A 15,844-nucleotide genomic window follows, 5' to 3' on the forward strand; every position below is an offset into this window, starting at 1 on the left:
GTTCACGATGAGGAGGGCCGCGGCAGCGCCAGCAGGCTTCGAAGACGGTTCACGATGAGGAGGGCCGCGGCAGCGCCAGCAGGCTACAAAGATGATTCACGATGACGAGGGCCACGGCAGCGCCAGCAGGCTACGAAGATGGTTCACAAAGAGGGGCCGCGGCAGCGCCAGCAGGCCTTCAAGGATGAGTTCGTCTCGGTGTCTCTCGACTCCAGGATACAACTGCCTTCCTGCTCTGGAGCTTCCCCAGTTATAGGTCTGGCGCACTTTGATGTCCGGACCCTCGCACTTGGAGGTCGGGAGGTCCGGGATGAGGGAGTCCAGACACCCAGCAGGGGGGTGGAGCCAGCGCCCGGGGAGGCTGGGGGCGATCGACACCTGGCGGATGGGAGCCATTGACACTCCTTCTTCCATTGACCTGCTAAGTGGTCTCTCCACCCCCTGGGCGGATAGTGGTGCCTCGATGTCGGGGCCTGGCCAGGCCCGGGGTTGAGGTCGATCCGAGGCCACGCTGCCTGGTCGTGTCATGTCCAAGATGGCGGCTGGGCCGGGGACAGTGGTTCTGGAAGGGGTCCGGGCCAGCCGATACCGGGGTGTTCAGGAGTTGGGGTTCCGTCGGGGACGGGCTGTGGGTTGCCCCGGTGGGTTGCCGGGATAGTTCTTGGCTAGCAAACAGGAGGAGCGGAGGTCCGGGCCCCGCCATGCGGGGAAGGATCGGGCCTTCCACGAGGCCTGTCCAACAGAATAGATTTGAGATGAATAGTGTTGCGGTTGGAAATGATTAGATCCAATGTCGAGCCTAAATTGTGAGTGGGATTGTCACAGAATTGAGATAGGGAGAGGTCTGTTAGGAAGTTCTTGAGAATGTGAACCTCCTGATCATGCGGGTCATTCCAGTGAAGGTTGAAGTCACCAAGGAAGATCTGTGGGAAGTGACGGCCCAAGTTGGAGGAGATGGTTTCCATAGTTTGTTCAAATAGAGGGAGGTTATCACCAGGGGGGTGGTAGAATATGTGCAGGGAGCATAAGGGTCTGTGTGCACTAGTGATGTCTATTCCTAATAAGCATGAGCGAATTTTGCGGATCTCGCGTTCGCGAATTTTGCGGATTTGCGGATTCGCAATCCGCAAAATCCGTGAATTCCCGCGAATTTGCGGATTTTTTTTTTTTTGTGTTCGCCCGTGTTTCTGCCAGTTCGCGAGGGTTTTTACAATTTCGCAATTTGCGAACTTACCTGTCGGGTCGCAAGTTTTGCGAACTTGTTGTTTCTACGTGTCCAGCCTGTTTGGGACACTCTTCTTCATCACTGCCACTCTCTGTCACCACTGCCACTCTCTGACTACTCATGCCACCCTCTGGCCCACCCATGCCACCCTCTGTTTCATCACCACACCCTCTGGTTGTCCAGTGTACATTATTTTCGGCAAAGCAAAGCACACCTTCCCTGCCTCAAGTGACCTGAATTAATTTGGGGCTGATTAATGTGTCACAGAATATTTTTTTAGCTGGCACCTGCTTCCTTAGTGCGCCCTGATTAGTGATCTTTTGCACTTGCTAAGTGCTTTCATTGTTGCAAAATTAGTTACAACACCTGCCCTGCCCCAACTGACAATAATGAATTAGGGGCTGATTAATGGATTTTAACTTCCAGCCTGGCTCCTGCTTGTCTCCCTTAGCTGTAATTCAGGACCTTTGTGGCATATGTGTAACTATTCTGAGGTTCAGAGCAGGGTCACATAATAGTTTCAACTGGCAACTGAACTCTGGAGGGGCCCCTCAGGAAGCACTACAGGAAATGGCTACTAATGATGTGCCTGAACTTTTGAACCTGGTAAGTAGTTACTTTCAGTTTTGCTAAGATCGTATTTCTGCAATTTTGCGCTTATTCGCGGGGCGCGAACTCACGCGAACAGTGCGAGCAGTGCGAGCAAAATCCGCTGCTCGCGGATTTGCGGATTTTGCGGGAAATTCGCAAATCTCGCGGATTGCGGATTTCCCGAAAATCCGCAAAATCCGCGAGCGGAACGGATTTTCCGCCCATGCCTAATTCCTAAGTATTCACAGGAGGAGAGATTAGCTGAGGAGGATTGTTTGTCTGTGAGAGAGTTGCGGAAGATGCCGGCTATGCCCCCACCAATTTTCCTGACGCGGTCTAGTCTGATAATGTTGTGGCTGGGAGGGACTAGTATGTCAAGGAAAGGCCCAGAGGAGTCGTTGAGCCAGGTTTCTGTGAAGACAAGGAGGTCCAGTTCTTGGGCAAAGATGAGATCTGCAAGGTCTGCAGCATGTTTAACCTCTGACCTGCAGTTAAGTAACATAGAGTTCCGGTGCGGTTTGTGCAGGCTGTCAGTGAGCGGTGGGTGTGTGACTGGGATCTGCGTGAGATTATTAGTGTTTAGGACATTGGTATTGAGTCTGGGAGCTCTGTGAGGGTTGGAAGTGATGCTTTGGATGGGTTCCGAGAAAAATTCCTTATGACGGATCGGGCTGGGGGTAGGTAGAGGGGCTGCTTGTGCTAATCTAGAGGGGACTGAGGTGAGTGAGTGTGGAGAGGTGTACGAGTGGAGGAGGGAAATGATATTTAGCTCAGAAAAAGGATTCATGGAACTGGAGGGTCTAGATGGGGTGTTCGGGTAGGGGGTGGTATTCCAGTTCTGGCCTGAGGGAATATCTGGTACTGAGAGAGGGTTCATGGTCCTGGAGGTTCTAGCTGGGGCGTTAGGATAGGGGTTGGTTGTCCAGTTCTGGACTGGGGGTTTCAACAGGATCCTATGCGGGGACTCGCGTGAGCTCTTGTTGGAGGAGAGATCAAGTGCCAGCTCTTCGGTGTTTGAGTTCTTTGTGACAATGGTGCCGTTGCTTTGGTTTCTATATGATGAGGTCTGAGGACCAGTTTTGGTCAGATATTTGCAAATATCTGCTAGGAATAAATAGTGAACTTGCTTCCGTTTGAAAGATGCAGTGTTTTAGCAAAGTGTTTTGTTTGGGCAGTCGTTGTTCTACTGATGCTCCATTGGAAGAAAGTCAGCCAGCGCCACCAGAAGGCACCCAAATGTTGGCATGTATGTGAAACATGGGATTGGCCGTATTATGTTTAGTACATTATGGCACAAATATACGAGGGATAATGCCGAGTTGCAGTGGCCTTTAACAGGTACTTTTGATGAACAGAAAATTAATTTTCTACACGATAGGTTGTTCACAAAAAGAAGTAGGCAGTCAATGTTTGATTCTCTCAGAACATGGCAAAAGGAAGTTAAACAGAGACAAATGAAAGCAGAGAAGGAGGCCCGAAAGGGGAAAAATGCAGACAGTGACTCCGAAAAATGTAGCGTATGATAGAGAGAAAACAGAGAAAGGGATAGAGTGTGATGATAGGAAGTTTCGATTGCCATTTGAAAGTCTTATTTTGCTCGAGAAGAAAATGATACATTTGTGGAGGAATTGTAAGATGGTCAACCTCCACCCCCATACGCCCCCCAGAAAATATATCCTGCCATTCCACAGGCTCAATTGTCCGTCTCTTCTGCCTCTGCTGTTTCTGTTTCTTCTGTTATTGATCCAGCTGCTTTGGCCACCGAGCCTTCTTTCCTTTCTTTGACTTCGCCTTCTGCACCTGCGATGACCGCTAGTCTTCCTGCTACGCCTATTGTTTTGGCATCTCTCTCTCAAGCTCTTACACCTACGACACATCCTTTGGCGACAATGGTGCCCGTTCCTTCTGTTACTACTCCTTCCCTTTTCCTTCTCTCCCCAGCGGTACTGAGTAGTGGAACGCCTGAATGAGGATTAGGGGACGGAGACTGGGCGACATCTGGGGAGCGACTGCGGCGGATATTGATACGATCTGATGTGGGCGATGAAGAGAAGAAGGTGGTAGCCAATCAGGCCGCTCAGTTGGCTCGTCACCCGATTTACAGTGTCAAAGATGTGTGGAGTGTGATGAAAGATTATGAGCCGTTTGTGCAGCAGCACAACGTTAAGCACATGTCGGCCCATTTGATTTGCGTGTGGGAACAGTGTTTCAATGGTGCTGCACCCCAGATTAATTATGATATCAGGGACAATGTGTACGCTGCTGGTATGGCACCTGGTAAGGTTTTTGGTAATGTTGCAATGCTAGTCGCTTATCGAGGTAGGCTGTTTGAGAAAAGCCTACAGACAGTATCTCAGTTTCCGATGAGGGAGGTCCATCCTATATACCACCCTTAACTACCGGAGCTGCGAGATTGGCAGAATACTGTTGTTAGGCCGAGGGTAGAGGCCTGATTTTCAAAACAGCTCTGCGTGATCATAATTTGTATGGATGGCCCCCTGCCACAGAAGTTATATGTACAGACAGCGGCCTTGATAAAAGTTGATCTTATCAACTGTAACTTCCGAAACGCGCGTCAGCGCATTTCTGTTGGTTAGATGCAATACTCATTACATCAAAAATATTTACATAAAGATCAACAATTTCTATTTATTGTGATTTTTTCCTTGTTATGTGACCATTGTTCTGTACAGTGTTTTGTAAAGTTTTTTGATAAATGTTTTTGTTATTATTGTACTGCTATTGATTATGTGGTCCCTTTTTAACACCTTTTTGACCCTTTTTAACATCTTTATGACTCCATTGGCGGTACTGGGGGAGTCTCTTGGTGCCCAGATCATATCATATGCTGACGACACCCAGCTTCTCTTCACCTGTAAAAAGGGTGCGGAGTTTGACGGAGAGAGCATCCGTGGTTGCCTTGGGGCTGTCTTCGACTGGTTTCAGCGAAGCAGCCTCAAGTGCAACCCTGATAAATCGGAGGTGCTCTTCTTTGGTTGTCAGGTAGACCCACCTTGGCAGGACTGGTGGCCGGTGAGTATGTCTCCTCCATCATCTTCCTCCTCGGTGGCCAAAAATCTTGGGGTTAAAATCGATAACAATCTTTCTTTGAAATCCCAGATAACAGGCCTCACCGGTACATGCTTCGGTCTCCTGAAAATGCTGCGCAAATTCCTCCCTCTGCTTCCTCTGGTCCATAGGAGGTTAACGGTACAGGTCTTAATTTGTTCCAGGCTCGACTATTCTAATGTTCTTTACTTGGGTCTTCCGGACTACCTTCTGCAAAAACTTCAAGTGGTCCAAAACTCTGCGGCGAGGGCCATTTTCGGCCTCCCCCGCCATGCTAGAGCATCGGAGCTGCTACTCTCCCTTCACTGGCTTCCTGTCAGGAAGCTGATTGTCTTCAAGGCACTTACATTGGCCCATAAGGCACTCCATTCGGTTGGGGCCAACTACATTCAGAAACGGCTTACTTTTCATAAGCCTACTAGATCCCTTAGATCTGAATCTCTCGCTCTGGCTACTGTCCCAATCATTAGAAAAGCTAGGATAGGTGGACGTTCTTTTAAACATCTCGCCCCCAAGTTGTGGAACTCCCTCCCCTTGGATCTCTGTTGCACTCCTAATTTGTTGGCCTTTAGAAAGGGCCTGAAAACTTGGCTTTATAGTCAATAACTGGTCTGTTTACCGTTTCTTTTACTCTCTTTTTCAGCTATGGGTCACAAAGCGCCGGGACACTCCTTGGAGTAGCCGAGCGCTATATAAGACACCCATAACATGTCACATGTAACATTTGTATGCTTGTGCTGTATTATACTTCACATACGTATTGATGCTCGTATATGTGGGTACTCAAAACTACATTATTGTATGTACTATTTGCCTTTCTTTTATAAAAAAATTAGTCATATAAAAATATTTATTGTACTTAGAACGACTACATTATAAATATATTTTTGTACTAGATGAATACATTACAAAAACTACTGGTCGGATTCATGGCTCTGTGTACATTATAGACATTTTACACACGGTATACAAAGTGTTTTGGAGAAGTTCTTGTTCTTGTGTGCTAGGCCGGCGTATAAGGCATTGGCGTAATCAAGGCACGAAGTGATAAGTGCACCGTTAACAGATTCCCTTGCCAGAAAAGGGAGAAGAGGGAGGAATTTTTTTAATGATTTCAAGGTGCCAAAGCAAAGCCCCGTAAGATTCTTAATCTGAGGGCTGAAACTCAACTTCTCATCGAACCAGATCCCTAAATTCTTCGGGGGTTGTCCTTCGGGTGTGGGAAGAGGGGACTCATCTGGCCAAAATGTGTTAAAAAATTGCGGGGGAAAGTTCCCTAAACACCAGAATCTCGTTTCTTCGCTCGTTACATTTTAACTCGACCGAGCAGAGCCAGTGAACGACGGCTGACGCACAGGATTTGACTGGGGAGATGGAAGAGTCATTTTTGTTCCATGTGAAAAGGAGCCGTGTGTCATCAGTGTACACCATGACTTAGGCTCCAAGGTCTTCAGCCATCTGAATAAGGGGTGCCACATAACTGTTAAAAAGCAAGGGGCTCAGTATAGACCCTTGCGGAACACCTGTAGTCAGGATTTGAGGGGAGGCAGAAAAAGGGGGCATCCAGATTTGCTGCATCCTGCCCTCCGGGTAAGATTGCAGCCAGCGCCATGCAGACCCCGATACTCCAATCGCCTGGAGACAAGCCAGGAGCAAGGTGTGCGGCACGGTGTCAAATGCAGCCAATAGATCTAAAAGGACCTGTGCAGCCCTGCCCCCTGCATCTAAGGTTTCATGAATGGCCTCAGAGATTTCGACAAGAGCAGACTCAGTGCTATACGTGGCTCTAAAGCCTGATTGGTCCGGGTGGAGTAAATCATGTTGTTCAACGTACTCAGTCAACTGTTTATTAATCAGCTTTTGCTGCAGCAGGAAGGAGGGAAATAGAGGGAACATTGGGGTCAAGCATAGTTTTTTCCAGCAGAGGGATGATTTTTGCCTGTTTCCAGGCTGGAGGTATAGTGGCTGATATAAGGGATAGATTAATCAGCCTGTTCAACTCTGGGTTGATCACCTGTGCGGCCCTGTCAAGCAATTTAGCCAGACATGGGTCGGCTGGCGAGCTAGATTTAAGGCAATCGAGGTATGCCAATGAGTCCTGTCTGGATATAGTATCGAAAGCTAGCAAGGAAGCAGAGGTGGCGGGAGGCAACCAACCGGGAGGACTGCTCGACGTTGACTGGCTATTCTCAGTATCAAAGTTTGAGTAGAGTGCACGCACCTTATTGATGAAGAAACTGGAGAGTTCCTCACACCAAGCAAGCAAAGGGGAGCAGGTGCTGGACCCCACATTGGGAGATAGAAAGCTTTGAACAATTTTGAAAATGTATTTAGCATTGTTACCCCAGTGGGCTATAAGATCCGCGTAATGTATCCTTTTGGCATGAGCGACGGAAGCACAATAGGATTTTTGAGCCTTTCTAAGGTTTGCCCTAGCTATCGGACAATATCCCTCTCTCCATCGGAGTTCTAGTCTTTTGCAAAGCTGCTTCTTGTCTTTCAGGGAACACGAAAACCAAGGCTTTGAAAGAGGATTTCTAGGATGCCTGCTTCCAGTCTCTGGGGTGAAACGCTCAACGGCCTGGTGGATCCAGTTTATAACATTTTCTAGAGCTACATTCAAATCATTGTCTATATCTGGACGTGAGTCCGCCGGAACAAGACTGAAGGCCGCCGAGTCAATTTTATGATTGGGTTTCCCCTGATATCCAGGGCAGGGCTGAGACGACTGGGGTTGATTTTGGACTGGCCAAGAGAAGTGGATTCTGAAGTGATCAGACCAGGTCACCGGTAAGGGATCGTCAACTGTGATCAGGAAGTTGGAACATATCAGATCCAGCATATGTCTAACCTGGTGAGTAGGAGCGATAACCCATCGTTGAAGCTGGGTGAGTCTCAGAGACTCGAGAAACTCCCAAGAGTCACCTGCATTGCAAATGTCCATGTGAATGTTGAAATTCGCGAGGAGTACAAAGTGGGAGTAGCGCAATGCTCGCGGGATATATAAGCACTACATCTTCACTGGGCAAAGCAGAAGAGAAAGGCTGACACGCAGACACGAGACACTGAGGTTCCAGCATCCAGACACTCCAGCACTCAGTGGTCGGACATCCCTCGCGGGCTGTCCTTCTCGGGACCAAGACGGGGTCCTTCGCTCTCCCACATCAGGTAATGGGATTGGCTAGTTCAAGTTCAAGTTCGGGCATTTGTATAGCGCACTGCTCACCCAGAGGGTCTCAAGGCGCTTGGGGAAGGGGTTCATTATCTGTCGAATAGCTAAGTTTTAAGTTCTTTTCTGAATAAGATGTGGTTTTGGGTAAGTCGGAGGTGAGTGGGGAGTGAGTTCCAGGTCTTGGCAGCAAGGAAGGAGAAGGATCTGCCACCCATGGTGGATTTTCGGATGCGCGGGACAGCGGCGAGGGCTTGATTGGACGATCTAAGAGGGCGGGTGGGTTTGTAGAAGGGCAGTCGAGTGTTGAGGCATTCGGATCCTAGATTGTAGAGGGCCTTGTGTGCGTGGGTGAGAAGGCGGAATGTACTTCTTTTGTTGACGGGAAGCCAGTGGGGGTCTTTTAGGTGTCCGGTGAAGTGATCTTGGCGAGGGATGTCTAATATGAGTCTCGCTGATGCGTTTTGGATGCGTTGTAGATTTTTCTGTAATTTTTCTGTGATTCCGGCATAAAGTGTGTTACCAGAATCCAGACGACTCGTGACCAGTGCGTGGGTGACAGTTTTTCTTGTCTCGAGGGGGATCCAACAGAAGATCTTTTTGAGAATGCTAAGTACGTTGAAGCAGGAGGATGAGACTGCGTTGACTTGTCTGGACATCGAGAGAGAGGAGTCTAGGATAAAGCCAAGGTTACGTGCATGGTCTGTGGGTGTGGGTGCTGTGCCCAGAGCGGAAGGCCACCAAGAGTCGTCCCAGGCAGTGGGGGAGGATCCTAGGATGAGCACCTCCGTTTTGTCTGAGTTGAGTTTTAGGCGGCTATGTTTCATCCATTCGGCTACTTCTTTCATCCCTTCATGAAGATTGTTTTTGGCGGTGTTAGGGTCTTTGGTGAGGGAAAGGATTAACTGGGTGTCGTCGGCGTACGAGATGATGTTAAGGTTGTGATGACGCGCGATGGAGGCGAGTGGACTCATGTAAACGTTGAAGAGGGTGGGACTGAGTGAGGATCCTTGTGGTACGCCACAGATGACTTCAGTGGCCTCAGAGTTGAATGGGGGAAGTCGGACTCTTTGAGTTCTCCCAGCGAGGAATGAAGTGATCCAGTCCAAGGCTTTTCCTCATATGCCGATGTTGCTGAGGCGTTGTATTAGGGTGCTGTGGCAGACTGTGTCGAAAGCGGCGGAGAAGTCGAGTAGAATGAGGGCCACTGTTTCACCGTTGTCCAGTAGTGTTCGGATGTCGTCAGTTGCTGCAATGAGGTCGGTTTCGGTGCTGTGTTTGGCTCGAAACCCGGATTGGGATGGATCGAGGGAGTTGTTGGATTCAAGGAAGGCGGCGAGCTGGCTGTTGACGGCTTTCTCGATGACTTTGGCCGGGAATGGGAGGAGGGATATAGGTCGGTAGTTTTTGAGTTCAGAGGGGTCTGCTGTGGGTTTCTTCAGAAGGGCGCTGAGTTTGGCATGTTTCCAGCTTTCTGGAAAGGTGGCAGAGTTGATCGAGCAGTTGATGACATCTCGGAGGTGGGTTGCGATGATGGAGTCCGCTTTGTTGAAGATGTGGTGGGGGCAGGGGTCGGTTGGCGAGCCAGAGTGGATTGAGTTCATTAGGCGGATGGTGTCTTCAGTGGTGATTGGGTTCCAGGCGCTAAGGTTGTTAGTTGGCGGAGTAGGATCTGAGGGGGTGGGGAGGGTTGGACGATGGGAGTATTCTCGAAGCTGTTGTGAATGTCGGCAATTTTGTTGTAGAAGAAGGAGGATAACGCATCGCAAAGGTCTTGGGAGGGAGGGATGTCGTTGGATGCAGCGGTGGGGTTGGTGAATTCTTTGACGATGTTGAAAAGTTCCTTGCTGTTGTGAGTGTTGTTGTCGAGACGATCCTTGAGTGATGATTTCTTGGCGGATCGACTCAGTTGGTGGTGTTTGCGGGAGGCTGCCTTGAGAGTGGTCATGTTGTCGTGGTTGGGTTTTTTCTCCATGTTTTCTCCAGGGTACGACAAAGCTTCTTGGATTTTTTAAGGTCATCATTGAACCAGGGAGCTTTTTTGCTGGCTGATTTGATCTGGTGCTTTTTCAAGGGTGCTAATTCGTCGGCACTGTGGGTGATCCATTGCTTGAGATTGGTGGCCACTTGGTTTGGGTCCGATGAGAGGGTGGGAGGGTTTTGGTTGAGAGATGTGAGGAGTTGTTCGGAGGTGATTTTGTTCCAGTTTCTTCGAGGAATATGTTGTGGGCGGTTGTGGGTCAGGGTGGTTTTGTAGCTGAAGTGAACACAGCTGTGGTCCGTCCAGTAGAGAGCTGTGGTGCGATCGAAGGAGATGTGCTTGCTGGAGGTGAAGATGGGGTCGAGCGTGTGTCCGGCTACATGGGAGGGGGTGTCAACAAGTTGTTTGAGTCCGAGATTGTCCACGTTGTCCAGAAGGGTGGTGGTGTTGTTGTTGTGTTTGTTTTCAAGGTGGTAGTTGAAGTCTCCTAAAAGAATGTAGTTCTCGGAGGCGAGGGCATGTGGGCTGATGAAGTCCGTGATGTTATCGCTGAATTGAGTGCGGGTACCTGGAGGCCTGTAGATGAGGGTGCCTCTAAGTGTGGTCCATGGGTCGGTGTGGATCTGAAAGTGGAGATGCAAGATTATCATCGGAGCTGCTCGTGATTTTGATGGTGTTCTTATGGATGATGGCGATGCCTCCCCCTGTTTGATTGGTGAGGTCTTTACGGGTAATTTTGTAAGCGTCCGGTATGGCTATGGCCATGTCGGGTGCTGATGATGTGTTCATCCATGTTTCTGTGAGGAAGGCGATGTCCGGTGATGCAGTGTCGAGTAGGTCCCAGAGTTCCGTTGCGTGTCTGTGGACCGAGCGGGTGTTCAGCAGGATGCACTTTAAGAGGTTAGAGTCGGAGTTATGTTTGGAGGAAGTGGATTTGGTGAGGGTCCTGGAGCAGGTGAACTTTCAGGAGTGGCAGGCGAAAGGACCGTGAGTAAGTCCTGGGGTGGCTTCGCAGCATTGTGGTGTACGTCCGGGGTTAAGGGCGAGGAGAGTTGTGGCATCATATGTGCGTCTAGAGGGCTGGGTGCGGCGGGGAACAGGGGGTCTGGCGCTGGGCGCGGTCCAGGCGCGGATGGACGTAGACGGGCTTACCTTTGGCGCACCTTCGGCGCGCATGGGGCGCGACCGCTGCGCGTGAACGCTGCACGCAATTGCTACTGTCATATGTGGATAGTGGAAGGGGAGGGGCGAGGGAGGGTCAGCAGGGAGGCGGGGTGGAGATCAGGGGAAGGAGGCAGGACCACAACAAACAAAATGGCAGCAAGCAGTCGATCTGCAAACAACACTACACACTTACACACATTCTAGGTACATTTAGGTACATCTAGTTAGGGTTTGCATTGTAGGAGTATGCACTATTACTGTTATATTTATATATGCCTGCATATATTCATTGTTTTAGCACTATGGTAGAATTCTACCTTTTCTTTACTCAATTATTGCTAATAACCGTATATATCTGTTTGTGTATAATAGTTGTTGCAACACACGTATTTTATACGAGAATGACGCTGGTTCAATATATGCTTATTAAAAACGTCCCCACAGTTTATTCTGTGTATCTCTCTGAGACGAAGTGAGCACGAGTGACTGAGCGAAAAGTTCTGTACTGTTTCCACGATCCCTGAGGGGTCACGGCTGTCATGTTCGATAGTTGCCAGAAACTATTCGCTCCTTGGTAAGAAGGGCTCATACTGGCCCTAAGAGCTAGCTGGACTACAGACAAACATATCCTTCGGGGTGTCTGGAATCAGTCTGGACACCAATCCATTAGTTTATGTGGTCTAAAACGTGCAGATCCTACATAAAGTTGTAGGAACTACACAACATGGCTCCGCCAAGGTTGGTTTGGTGCTTATTTAACGGTCAAATCTGAGTAGTTCAGTTGTGCTTTCTCAGAGACCCCTACTCACAATTACCCAGAGACGTCTGGAGTGGGGAGGGAAAAATCCGGCACAGCTGTGTAGGCATATCCTATGTATTGGCTGTTGGTTTATTCAAGCTTGAAGGATTGTAGTTGCCCACATTGTGCATAAAACCTTATATTATTTTCTTCGTAACTCTTTCAACAATGTCTGTCAAAGCGAAAGCAGCAGCAGCATTACTTGTGAATGCAGCAAGGGAAGGAGAGCAGGAAGGTGCATGAAGCATTTCAGAAAATTTCAGAAATGCACTTGCTTTAGAACTAGTAGAGTTTGAAGTCCCAGCGTTAGGTGGTACTGTAACATTCGTGTCTGAGGCACACAAATCATTTATGATGGAGGTATTCTATTCATGGGTTAAATTCCCACCTGCAAACATTTCATTCTTACACCCTGAATGAAATGCCGGAAGAATACTGTCCATATAAGGACATTGAAGTTCCGCTCATTTACCAGGAGCATATAAACTGGTTTAAAGGCCCTCCCACACATCACAGAAAAAGTGAGACTTGGTCCACTCAGCAGAGATGGAGCGACTTGGCCGGTCCTAGCGTCTTATATACAGCATCCAGACGTTGACACATTGCAATAGCAGACTTACGTCCCCTTCACAAAGAAATAATAAGCCTTTACAGAAACTTGACACAGTTTGTTATAAGAACGCTCACACTTCAACCTACAAGGGTTACTCCAGCAGGTCAACTACCAGGGGCCGCAACTAAAATTACCCCACAAATACTAAACACGGTTAAGGGAAGAATGTCTACTAAACCTGAGCAAATGCCATTCAGGATATACCAGAAAATAGCATAGTTATAGGCAGTGTTTCTACACACAGGCCCACAAGAAAAATACAGAATACTGACAATCTGCTGGCCAATTGGGATAGCTCCCCCGATAGAGGATGTACCACTTGGGGTACAGTCTATGCTGCCATCTATACCATACCTCATGCTATCCCTTCAAAAGCTGTGATACCAGAAGTATTAAGACAGATACAGAATGAGTATGGAGCAGAACCTGCTCCGAACTTGGGGATGAAAATACCAAGGATTTTTTCCCAGGTATCCACGATTATGTTAGCAAACGTAAAAGGGGAGGCAGCAGCTGTGGCTATACTCCAACACTTGAGGGAATGCACTCATGTACAACAGGGGCAAGAATTACCTAAAATTATCGAAGGAACATATGCCAAATTAGGGGTAGATACTTTGGCAGCTAGAGCTACAAAACCACAAGTAATGGGTAGTCCTGAAAGGCATAACATAAAGCAAGTACCTGAAACTTCAAAAAAGAAATGGGATAATAAAAAACTAAAAAATAGAATAGATCCAATCGAGGGGTGGGTCTCCTCTGAAGGAGACCTCCGAAAGTAGATATAACCTTAGAAATCGTGATAACATTAAAAAACCTGACAGGGTTCATCAAAAAACTCAGAGAGGGAAGGACAGTTAGAACACAGATCAGAAGAGCAAACAAAGTTAAGAGACATGCATCGCAGTTCAGACTTTAATATCAAAAAAAGAAGATAAACCAAAAATCAAAGCCTCAATTTAAGAAGAAGAAAGTAGCAGACCTTAAAATAAGAAATACCTAGCCTACTGAGGACTCAGCTTCTGAACAGGGAATGGGCTCTGACGATTGTAGACAGCACAGCAGGAGTAAAAATAGCTCGTCAGAACCTGATGGAATTTCTGGTGACAGCGGCGTTGAATGAACATATCACAGTGGAAACACCTGATACTAAGGTAAGTGTCCCACACCAGTTATACGAAATAATGCACCAAGTGGAGGGGGACATACCTAGGAGGGTTAAAGGTCTCTTTTGGGAGAATCTGTCCCTTGGATACAACATTCTTTTAGCAGAAAAATATTGTCCGCCTGAGTTTGTTCTGGATTGCCCAAAAGGAGAAACAGTGATATCACCAACCTTCTCTGACCTCGTTCCAGAATCAATGAAACACTCATATGCACAGGAGTGGGCGGTAGCATTAACTCCTGCATTATACTGCAATCATGCAGGGTGGGATGCTGAGTCACCGCACCATGAAATCCCATTCAAAACTACTCCAACTCCACAGAGACAGTACCCAATAAAACATGACCAAAAAAACAAGTCAGGGTGATCTTAGATCAACTTGAATATCGAGGTGTAATAGAAAATTGCACCTCCTCCATTAATAATTCTTCTTTCCCATGATGAAACCTGATCATTCATATCATCTAGTTTGAGACAACATGCATTTGAACACATGAACGAACACATTTGCAGTACAAAATGCACACAGTGACGCATTAATGAATAACACTGTGAGGAAAAAATACCAAACAAGCATAGATATCTCAAAAGGATTCTTTTGCCAGAATATAGCGCCTGAAAGCTGATATTTGACAGCATTTTCAGCTCTAGTATCTCAGCGTCAATTCTGTCAACTGCCCCAAGGGTATAAGAATAGCCCCGGGCTGTTCTCAGTAAGAGTAACAGAGTTGCTTCAAAATGTTAATGAGGAGGCATTGTCCTATGTAGATGATAGTTATCTGACAGATAATGAATTATTGGATCACTTGACCAGAGTGAACAACATAATTTAGGGGTTCGCCTATATGGGCTACAAATTTCACTTTAAAAAAATCAAAAATTGCCCACCTCAATGTCCTATTTTTGGAATATGAACTTTCAAGTGAAGGGAAAAGCCTGGCAGCTAACTTTTTGAAAAAGTGTGCACAGCTCCAACCTCCAAAAACTCAAAAAAATGTATAATCCATTTTAGATTTCCTACATTTTGGTAGAACATACATTTTGTATTATTCAGGAAGAGTAAAATCTTTCTACAACTTAACAAGATCTAATTTCTCAGTCCATTATTGGTCACAGGAACATACAGAAATCCTAAGTTTCCTACAAGCTGACATGATAGCTTCCAAACACTAACACACGTGTCAATATGATGAATTTGGTGATCCGCGGAATAGCGGGCAGTCCAGGTGCACGTGCCTCACCTTCAAAGAAGGTGAAACTGTACCAATAGCATACAAATCTTATTTGTACACACGCCCTGAGATGTGTTTTGCATCAACACATTTTTTTTTAACAGCAGTACAGGCTGCTGTAGTGAGAGAAAGAGCACTGGCTCTGGGGAAATGAATATTTGTTGTAACTTCAGTAACAACCTAAGAGGCTGTTACAAAGGTTTGCATTCCAAACTCTAAAGTATTACATCCATGATGGATACGATGGGCTAATTCTCTCACTGCAACAGATGTAGACTACAATTTTGACTCTATATATCACAAAAAGTAGGGAAGGGTCCAAGGGGAAAGTTATATTTCAAGACCACTAAAACCAGCCGGACCCCCTGTACAATATATAGCAAAACCAGAGACTAGTAGTGGTCCACTACTAGTCTCTGTTTTTGCTACAAATTTGACTCTACATTGAAAACACAAGCATTCCTTCAGTGCGAACTGGAATATCCTCTCCCAAATGAAATTATGCCTCTATATCAGTATGAATACATCATTTACACTGATGGATCTGCTCAGCCTCCGCAGGAAGTAAACAGCAATACAGCGCAGCTTGTGCGATTGTAAGAGGATGTATGTGGGACGGTAGGTTTCACCCTAGAAATACGCAGACGCAGTCTCTAGGAGATTGCATGGCTCAGCTAGCAGAATTAAAAGCCCTAGTACTAGCACTAAAAAATACGGATCGAGAATTCTCAATGCTGATTGTGTGCGATTCGTTTTACTGTGTTCAGTCATACACTGAATATCTTCACTATTGGGGCCAGAATGGATTTAAAGATTCAAAAGGTTGAACAATAAAG

At 47.1% G+C, this 15,844-nt stretch overlaps 1 protein-coding gene across 4 annotated transcripts in view; it reads right to left on the bottom strand.

Moving 5' to 3' along the window:
- Window positions 1–15,844, bottom strand: part of NR1H3 (nuclear receptor subfamily 1 group H member 3) — a 335,465-nt gene that overhangs the window by 256,580 nt on the left and 63,041 nt on the right. For 2 of the 4 annotated variants that reach the window (XM_086959703.1, XM_086959708.1), the window contains exon 2: window positions 4,160–4,212. The exons of the other annotated variants lie outside the window; for them this stretch is intronic. The gene's annotated coding sequence lies outside the window, so the exon portion shown is untranslated. The remainder of the gene's footprint in view (window positions 1–4,159; window positions 4,213–15,844) is intronic. 4 annotated transcript variants of the gene reach the window in all.

This window comes from Lissotriton vulgaris, chromosome 2_2, assembly GCF_964263255.1.
Source record: "Lissotriton vulgaris chromosome 2_2, aLisVul1.2, whole genome shotgun sequence".
NCBI classification, from domain to species: Eukaryota; Metazoa; Chordata; class Amphibia; order Caudata; family Salamandridae; genus Lissotriton; species Lissotriton vulgaris.